Raw genomic sequence first — 10,112 nt, forward strand, 5'->3', positions numbered from 1 at the left:
AGTGGAGCACATTACTACAGGCCGAGAGTCACACGCAGGCCAGACCAGGTAAGGGTGAGAGATTTCCTTACTTAAGGGACATTAGTGAGCCAAAATGGTTTTTACAACAATCAAAAATGGTTACTTGGTTGCCATTAGACTGGCCTTGAATTCCATTTTCGTTTCAGAAATTAAATTTGAACTTCATATGGTGTAATTCAAACGCATGCCTCCAGAACAATGATCTGTGACCCTGGAATACAAGTCCACATGCATTACCACTATATCACTACCTCTCCATAGACCTGTCAAGTCTCTGAACACAAACAGTTATTAGTACCTTGACTCTTCAAAATAAAGTGTACTTTTCTTTCCTTTGATGTGGAATAATTTCACACTTCCCAGATTATAATTAATGTGCAATCTATTCTTCAATCACTTAATTACAATAGATTCCCTTTGTGTCTTATTTTCTCATCTAGTTTTGTACGCTGAGAAATCATTGATGTATCATACTTAATCCTCTCATCCTCATGATTTATTGGATCAATGGAGAGTGCAGGAGGGCATGCCAGGAGCAGCACCAGCCATTCTTGAAAATGAGCTTTCAACCTGGTGAAGCCAGGACGACTTGCATGCCAAACAATATAAGCAGCAAGTGATAGAGCTAAGCGATCCTGCAACAACGGATCAGATCTAGGCTCTGTTGTCCTGCCACATTTTCAGTCGTGAATGATGGTGGATGATCAAACAACTCACTGGAGGAGAAGGCTCCACAAATATCCCCATCCTCAATGATGGAAGAGCCCAGCACATTAGAGCAAAAGATAAGGCTGAAGCTTTCATCGCAATCTTCAGTCAGAAGTACCAAGTGAATGATCCATCTCAGCCTCGTCCAGTGGTCCCTAGCATTACAGATACCAGTCTTCAGCCAATTTGATATCAAGCAATGATTGGAGGCACTGGATACTATAGGCCCTGACAAAATTCCGGCAATAGCACTGAAGACTTGTGCTCCAAAACTTGCAAATCCCCTAGCCAAGCTGTTCCAGTTACAACACTTGCATCTAAATGGCATTGTGGAAAATTGCCCAAGTACATCCCAAACATAAAAAGCAGGACAAATCCAACCCAGCCATTTTACCACCCTGTCAGTCTTCTGTTGATCATCAGTAAAGTGATGGAAGGTGTCATCAACAGTGCTATCAAGAGGCACCTGATCAGCAATTACCTGCCCTGTGATGTCCAGTTTGGGTTCTGCCAGGACCACTCAGCTCCTGACCTCATTACAGCCTTGTTTCAAACATGGAGAAAAGAGCTGAACTCCAGAAGTGAGGTGAGAGTGACAGCCCTTGTCATCAGGGCTCCATTCAACCAAGTGTGGCATCAGGGAGTCCTAGCAAAACTGGAATCAATGGGTATCGGCGTTGAAGTGGAGAACTCTCAGGGAGTTAGAATCAAACCTGACACATATGAAGATAGTCATGGCTGTTTGAAGTCAATCATCTCAGCTCCATGGCGTCTCTGCAGGAGTTCCTCAGGGTTGTGTCCTAAGCCCAACCATCTTCAGCTGTTTCATGAATAACCTTCCTTCCATCATAAGGTCAGAAGGTCATAAGGTGTTCGCCAATGATTTCATAATGTTCAGCACCATTTGCGACTCCTGAAACACTGAAGCAGTGTATGTCCAAATGCAACAAGATCCGGACAATATCCAGGCTTGGACTTTTAAGTGGCAATAACATTCACGCCACATAAATGTCAGGCTATAACCATCACCAGCAAGGAACAATCTAACCACTGCCCCTTGACATTTAACGGTGTTACTATCATTGAATCCTCCACTATCAACATCCTGGGAGTTATCATTGATCAGAAACTCAAATGGACTCACCACATAAATGCAGTGGCAACAACAGCAGGTCAGAGGCTGGGAATACTGTGGCAAGTATCTTATCTCCTGACTCCCCTAAGCCTCATCGCCATCTACAAGGCACAAGTGAGGAGTGTGATGGAATACTCCCTACTTGCCTGGATGAGTGCAGTTCCAACAACACTCAAGAAGCTTGATATCATCCAGAACAAAGCAGCCCGCTTGACTGGCACTGCATCCACAAGCATCCACTCCCTCCACCACCGAAGCTCAACAATAGCAGTGTGCACTATCTCCAAGATGTACAGAAGAAATTCACCAAAGATCCTCAGACAGCATCTTCCAAACTCATGACAACTTCCGTATAGAAAGACAAGAGCAGCAGACACACGTGTACACCACCACCTTCAAGTTCCCCTCCAAGTCACTCACCATCCTGACTTGGAAATATATTGCTGTTCCTTCACTGTTGCTTGGTTAGAATCCTGGAATTCCTTCCCTAATGGCATGGTGGGTCAACCCACAGCAGGTGGACTGCAGTGGTTCAAGAAAGCAGCTCACCACCACCTTCTCAAGGGCAACTAGGGGCAGGGCAATAAATGCTGGCCAGCCAGCAACGTCCATGTCATGCAAAATGAATAACGGTTATACATAACTAAGATTCAAGCAGTGATTCAGTCCATTTGTTACACTCTGCCATGCAAAACAAAATACATTAGTTCCTATCTCTTTTTTCTGGTTACTAACCAACCCTCCATCCTTTTTAATATATTACTCCCAGTTCCAGTATCTCTAGATTTATACAACAACCTCTTGTGCAGAACCATTGCCTTTTGAAGATCCAGATATGTGACAACTGCTGATTTGTTTATGTCACTGGTTACACCCCGAAAAATTTCTAATAGATTTTCAAACATGTTTTTTCTTTATAAAACCATCATGACTTTGTCTAATCATATTAATAATAGGGCTTGGCATTCCCCAAGCACTTTAGACATTTTTTTCGGAATGTAATCATTTTACAAATTAGGAAATGCTCCCTGAATGAGTTGGAATGCTGCCAGTTCAGTAACTTGAATTATTTAGTTTGTCCTCATTATCCTAGGAATTAAAATACACCCATTCTTAATTAGAATAGAATGGAAATTAGTTGCTACAAGTACTTTTACATGAAAAATTATTAGAAGTTCTATAAGTCACTCCAATTACCAATGACACTTAACTTCAGTTTTCACAGAAAGACAGGTTGAAGTTACGCCCTAAACAGTGGTGCAATTCCCAGAATCTCATGAGCTAAAATGTTACTTGATTTAGAAGTAGGAGCAATACCAGTGTAGCACCATTCTACTCAAGTGATTTTATTAACTCCTTCCATCATAAATAATTTCTGCCTTAGTGCTTGATTTTACAATGGATGGCACAAATTCAAATCATTACAATGTAATAATTATACTATAATGCACAAGTATTATTATGGAAAGGATTTACCTTATTGAACCAAGGCATTCCTTTTTGATTATCATAATCAACTTCCCATTCATGGGAATGCATTTCCTTTGGAATAGGACCTGGTCCTGGAGGATCCGTTGTACTGTCTTGCCTGTAGACCGAGAGATTTGAAATCTTTTGCCCTGGTGGATGTTGAAAGCCCTTCTTTGCTGAGTAAGACCCAGCAGTTCTCCCTGAATCACTTTGAGACCAATGGTACTTTGGGTGATGATGACAAGGAGGAGGAGGTGAGGCTTGGTAACGTACTGAGTGAACACGAGGAAGCACCACTGCATACCTTCCCATCACACTATCTTCATCATCAAGTTGTTCCATTGGTTTCAAACCTTCCCTTTGTAACTTTGGTGAGACAGGTCTTTGTGGTTCAAACTCCAGAGATTGATTAGTAGTCTGGATTTCAGCTGATGGATAATTCTGAATCTTAACTTGTCTCCTTTGAGACTGTGGGCTTCGATGCCTTATCGTTTTACTGACCTCCTCATGAGACGGTTGTGGGATAGAAGCCTGTTCTCTGCTCTGGCCAAGATGTTTAAATAATGGCTTTGGTGAAAGTGACCTTTGAATTTGCATTCCAGCATTCTCATGGCCTAGTAATTTCATATGTGGAGAGCCAGAAGGTGAGCATAAAGGGCCCGTGGGTGATCCAGCCTGTTTTAATGAAGGCTGTGGGGAAGGTGGATTTGAGGCGCCCCTGTCATTCATTGATTTTCTTCCTGATCTTTTTGAAAGCTGTGGTGAAGTTTGTCTTTGTGATCCAGGAGAACTTTTCTGCCTTACTGATGATTGAGGTGAAGGTAAATGTTGGTATTCACTACTGTTTGGCTGTCTAAAATGTTTTAAGAATGATTTTCTTGAATTTGATTTTGTGGTGTCTGTTTGTAGAGTTTTACGGCCAAACATTTTGAATTTTGGTTTTGGTGAAGGTGCCACTGTGAAGCTCATCTGTTCTACTGAAGGTCCATTCTGCCTGAGAGAGGGTTGTTGATATGGTGACCTTTCGAACCCTTTGATACTCACTAATTGTCCTTGCTTTTTAAATGATGATTTTGGGGAAGGAGATCTGCATTGTTGATCTGTTTCAATATCCGGCTTAACTGATTGTCTTTGAGAAGGCAGACTTTGAGATTCTGTAAACATTGGGTGATGAAATCCTTTTGAGTATGGGTTTACAATGCTAGGCTCAGATGACGCTGGTGATGGTGACATCAGCGGTTCCTTTGTGTCTGAAGAGGGACTTACAACTGACCCCAGGCCCATAACAAAGCTGCCACGTTTCATAAATGGACTATGGAGGAAAGGTTTCAATACTTGTTGAGGGGGCAGCTTCTGGGTTACACTTCCATGATAATGTGCTTGTTTTAGTGATGTTTGAGGGGTCGATAGTCTTTCAGGTTCCACTCTTTTTATGGATGGTCTATGCTGGCTTACTGGATGCTGTGAAGAATTTTGCCTGGATTGATCATTTCCTGCTGGATGACCAAACCGTTTTAGAAAAGGATTTCCAGAAGCTTGCTTGGGAGATTCTGAAGTTATTCTTTTAAAGTCAAAGTGTTTTAGTTTTGATGTGTCAAGGGATGGAATATCACCTTGTATAAGACTTTGTTGGGCAACTGATTGTTTATGGAACACTCTGTCCTGACTTTCTCGTATGCTTTGCGAGGGTCTTGGTGACAGTGGTCTTTTAACTGATTGTCTAGGTGAGAGTGGCTTTTGGGGCTCATTTTTAGGCAGACCAGTCTGTCTTAGAAATGGATTGGCTGACAAAGGTTTGGGAATATTTGCCCCTGCTGCTTTAAAGCCAAATATTTCTGATCCTCGCTTTGGAAAGGGTGGTCTTTGCTTTATTGATGGTTGCAGTGATGGTGATTCTTTGAATTCTTCACCATGAACCATTTTTAAAGATGGCTGTGAAGCAGACGATTTGCCATGTTGCTCGAACAATGATTGGGATGAAGGAGCACTTTGAGGTGCATTATTAGGAAGTTGACCAAAGTATTTAAATGGTTTAGGGGAGATTGGCCTTGGTTTTTCTGAAGTTTCTGCTTTACGACCAAACAACTTGAATGGTGAGTGTGATGGAGGTGGGCTATGTTGTCTTAATGATGGTGGTGGTGAAGATGGCCTTTGTGAATTCCTTTTCCTAGAGATGCCAAACATTTGTAAAGGTGCTCGATGGGAGGGCAGTGGGCCGTTTTGACTTAGTAAAGCTTGTGGTGAAGGATGATTTGGGAATTTTGCTGATGAAGGGGAGCTAAAGTGCTTAAACAAATTAGGATAAGCAATGTTTGGAGCTAATTCTGCAGCTGTTTTTTTTTGGCTAAATGTCCTCACAGACAACTGGGGAGATCTGTCTAAATGCTCAACAAAGGGTTGTGGAGATGATGGAGGCTCAAAGTGCCTATGAGTTGGCTGTGGCGAGGATGATCTTTCCTTTTGCCTTGCCAGAGGAGTGCCAGGTAATGACTGGGAGGATAAAGCTAAATTACCTTGTCTTAATAGTTGTGGTGAACTTCGGTGTGGGTGATTATTAGGGGGTGGGGACCTTTGAGTTTCAGACACTTTCAGACCAAATGGCTTTTGTGGTAACCTTGGATTTTGTTCACTACAGGGACTGCCAATTTGTCTGTTAGATTGTTGTGGGGACATTGAATAACCTATTTCTTTAGTAGATAATTGTGATGATAGTGGTTTATGTCTCACGATGTGGCTGCTAAGTGGTCTTCTTGATAGTTGGGGTGTAAGTGGGGGGCTATCATATCGTATTCCAGGTTGCAGTTTTAGGGATTCCATAGGTAAGGGACTTCTAAATCGTCTTGATGAGGGACTTGAGAAAGTTCTGTTTTGGAGTCCCAAGGGGTGACCAAATTGTCTGATGGGTGACTGAGGGGATGATGGGGTATTATGGCCAAATTGCTGCAAAAATGGACTTGAAGATGCTGAGCTTGATTCTTCTGGATGCTCTGCATGCCCTGGGTAATCAAAGTTTGTTGACATTGAATATGGAGATGGCAGTCTTGAGACTTCAAGCTTTTCACGTCCAAATAATTTAACTTGTGGCCTTGGAAAAAGCCTAAACTGTCTGGGCAAAGACAATGATGGAGATGGTAACTGATGACTCATTTGTGTGTCTTGCTGGTTCATCCAGGGAGAGCTGTCTGCTTGAAAATCAGGTTGACTGTCCATTTCTTCCTGCTCTTCAATATCACTCATTGGATAGCCAAAGTGACTATAGGACGACTCAAGATATGGTGATCCCTCATACTCACTATAATTGAACCCATATCCAGATTGCTGTGATGAATATGGATCTTCTGAATAATGACTGAATTCCCCTACATCTGCATGTGGAGATTCATAGTAACCCATTCCTTCATCATAATACATGAACTGGTCCGGTGATGTATATTGAGTAGGTACATCATAATCCGTTTCATTTTCATAGTATTCATATGGTTCATATGGCACATAACTATTAGGAGAATCATAATAATCCATTTCATTATCATCATAGCCATATTGAACTGGTGCTGGATATCCATAGGGAACATCATAATATTCTGTTTCATATTCATTATAATCATACTGTTCTTCTGATGGTATATTGTGATAATTATAATATGTCATTTCATCTTCATAATATTCTTGAGGAAAGTCATAGCCAGTATATGCATCATAGTATTCTTCTTCATCATCACCATTGTAATTGGTGTACTGCTCAGTAAATGTATTGTAGTATTCTGTTTCATCATCGTAGTAACCATACTGTTGGAATGACCCAGTTGAGGGAGAGTGACCTTGATTCCAAGAACAATGTGGTGACATCCTTTGGTAGACCCTACCTCTACTATCATATTCTTGACTGTAAGCATATTGCTCGGGGCTCCACACATATGGTTCGCGAACGTTTCTCATCACATTTGCTCTGTGCAGGAGCATTTCATCTTCCGATGGAAATGGTAACTTCTGGGCTCCAACTTTAGAAAACCAAGCTGTTGATCCAATTCCTTTAACTGAACCCCTAATTTGCATTCCATACTTAGCTTTTCTGGACAGAAATTTCCTGGTGAGCCAGTTAGAAGCAGTAGCCATCTGCCCTAAGAGCTGAGCAGTAGGTCTAAATTTGGAAGCAGTGTTTTTCTTTTTGGTGTGAAAACCAAATTTGGCTCTACCAAACAGTTTCCCCAAGCCTTTTGTCCCTGCAGCCTTTTCGGGTTTCTCAGTTGTTTCAGCTTTATTGCCCAATCGGATCAATAAGAATGATGCCTTTCTTGGTCCTCCAGGAGCTGTAACAGCCTCTTTTTTTTTAATACTTGATTTAAACCCCAGCATGAGTTTTGAAGTATTCTTCAGGACTCCCACAGGCTTTCTCTTGCCTTTTGCAACTGGAAATTTACTATTTCCAAAACGTATAAACATCTTTGATGTACTTTTTAAATTACGTTTGTTAGAACTTTTTGATTTAAGTTTGGGTTTACCAAATCCCATGAAAAGTCTGGAGGCATGTTTCATACCTTTTATAGATTTTTTCTGGCCAGCCATTTCTGTCTTGCCTTGGAATGCTTTTAAACCCATGGCTTTTGAAGCCCCTTTTAAGTGTGCCTTTGCATCTTCTTTCTTTTTCTTCTTCTTTGCTTTTCCATCTGCTGCCAGTCCCATCACAACTTTCGAAGTCCCTTTTAGATGAAGGTCTTTCATGGCTTGTTTTTTCTTTTTGCCAAAGCCTGTTACAGCTTTTGAGGCTCCTTTCAATTTCATTTGTTTCCCAAGTTTCTCGCCTTCTTCCTCATCTTCTTCGCCTCCTTCATCTTCTTCCTCTTCATCCTCATTTTCATTGTCTTCTGTTTCTTCTGTCTCAGACTGCACTTTCTTTCCTTTTCGACCATCAAGTTTAACACCACTCACTGCTGTAGATGCACCTTTCAAGGCTGAAATCTTTTTCCCTTTCTTTGTTGGCGTATCACTATCCACCTCCGTTGCCTCTTCATTTATTTCACTCAATTCTTCACTGTCTTCTATTTCATCTGCACTTTTATCTACTTCTGATGCCTCTTCTGATTCATCACTGGTTATAGCCTTTTTCATTTTTTTCTCATCTTTCCCCTTTTTAAGGTCCTCCTTACCTTTTCCTCTTTTTTTATTGTCCTTCCGTTTATGGGGAGCAGGCTTCTCTCTAGATTTTCCTTTACTTGGATCCTTTTTGTTCTCATTTTTGCTTTTCTCTGGCACCTCTTTGCCTCCCTTCTTAGCTGCGGATTTTAAATCACCTTTTTTGCCTGGCATTATGATGTCTGTTAAGAATCATAGCAAACAATAACAGCAGCAATATTTCAATCTTCCACTGAATTGTTCCAAGAGTCAATGTATGCATCCCATTACACTCATCTTCAAAGAATGCAACTGTAAAATGACACAAAATCATTCACAGAAAAATCCACATCAACTGCTAGAGACTGCCAGCCATTAATGCCAAGGTGCAAAGTTGAAAGTGTATCAAATTATTAAAAGATCTAAGAGATCAAGAATTAACACCGGTATCATGAAAACCGTAGAGAATTTTGCATTAATTATAAATATCACTGCTATGTCATCTAATTGCAGTAATTCTTCACATCAACTAAGCATGTTCATTCAGATAGATCAAAAAGCAGAAGGATTCTGAATGCACATTCATGTCCAGGTGCACGTCTGGGCTAGCATTCATTTTCCTTCTACCAATATAAATCTGTCCTTTGCATCATTCAGCTTAGGTGGCTTATAAACAGAAGTTAAAGTAACAGTTGCATCCGAATTGTCTACTATGCACAGCTACCAGCTGGAGAACTTAAAACAACCGATACACACATCTTCCCTTTAATTGGCAAGACCGACGCAGGTTATCGATTCATTCTTTCCACATTCCCCATTTAAAACCTGCACATAAAACCACCTGGCAGTATAAATAAGCATCTCACACGTTTGGCTTGCGCTTGCTCTCAGAGTGTTGAAGGAGCCTTAATGTTCCTTCCAGTGTTTAATGTAACATTATCTAGCTTTCGCCCGTATGAATAATGCAAGTGGGCTGAATCGTTACTACATCACCAGGATAGCCAGAGGGAACCTTTCCAAACAAAAAAAAGATTGACAGAAAAGTGTTTGGTGAAACTATTCCTTCCTACCAGTCAAGCAAACCATGATTGCACAAAATACAAAATATTGTTCAACTCCAAACTTAAAAGTTAATTCTTGTTCAATTTCATTAAAGAACCTGAGGCAAAACTAAGGCTAATTAAATTGTTTTCACAATGTACTTTCATGCACAGGAAGCTTCGATTTTCAAGTGTTAAAGGACATTTCACAGCACTTAAGAGTCATGGAGTCATACAGCATGGAAATAAACCCTAGGGTCAACACATCTGTGTTGACCAAACATTCTAATCTAAACTAGTCCCATTTGCCAGCATTTGACCTATATCCTTCAAAGCCTTTCCTATTCATATAGCCATCCAGATGGCTTTCAAATGTTGTAATTATACCCAACTCCACCACTTCCTCTGATAATAAAGTGTGAAACTGGATGAACACAGCAGGCCAAGCAGCATCTCAGGAGCACAAAACCTGACGTTTCGGGCCTAGACCCTTCATCAGAGAGGTCTCTGATGAAGGGTCTAGGCCCGAAACGTCAGCTTTTGTGCTCCTGAGATGCTGCTTGGCCTTCTGTGTTCATCCAGCTTCACACTTTATTATCTTGGATTCTCCAGCATCTGCAGTTCCC

The sequence above is a fragment of the Stegostoma tigrinum genome, chromosome 23 (assembly GCF_030684315.1).
Source record: "Stegostoma tigrinum isolate sSteTig4 chromosome 23, sSteTig4.hap1, whole genome shotgun sequence".
NCBI lineage: Eukaryota > Metazoa > Chordata > Chondrichthyes > Orectolobiformes > Stegostomatidae > Stegostoma > Stegostoma tigrinum.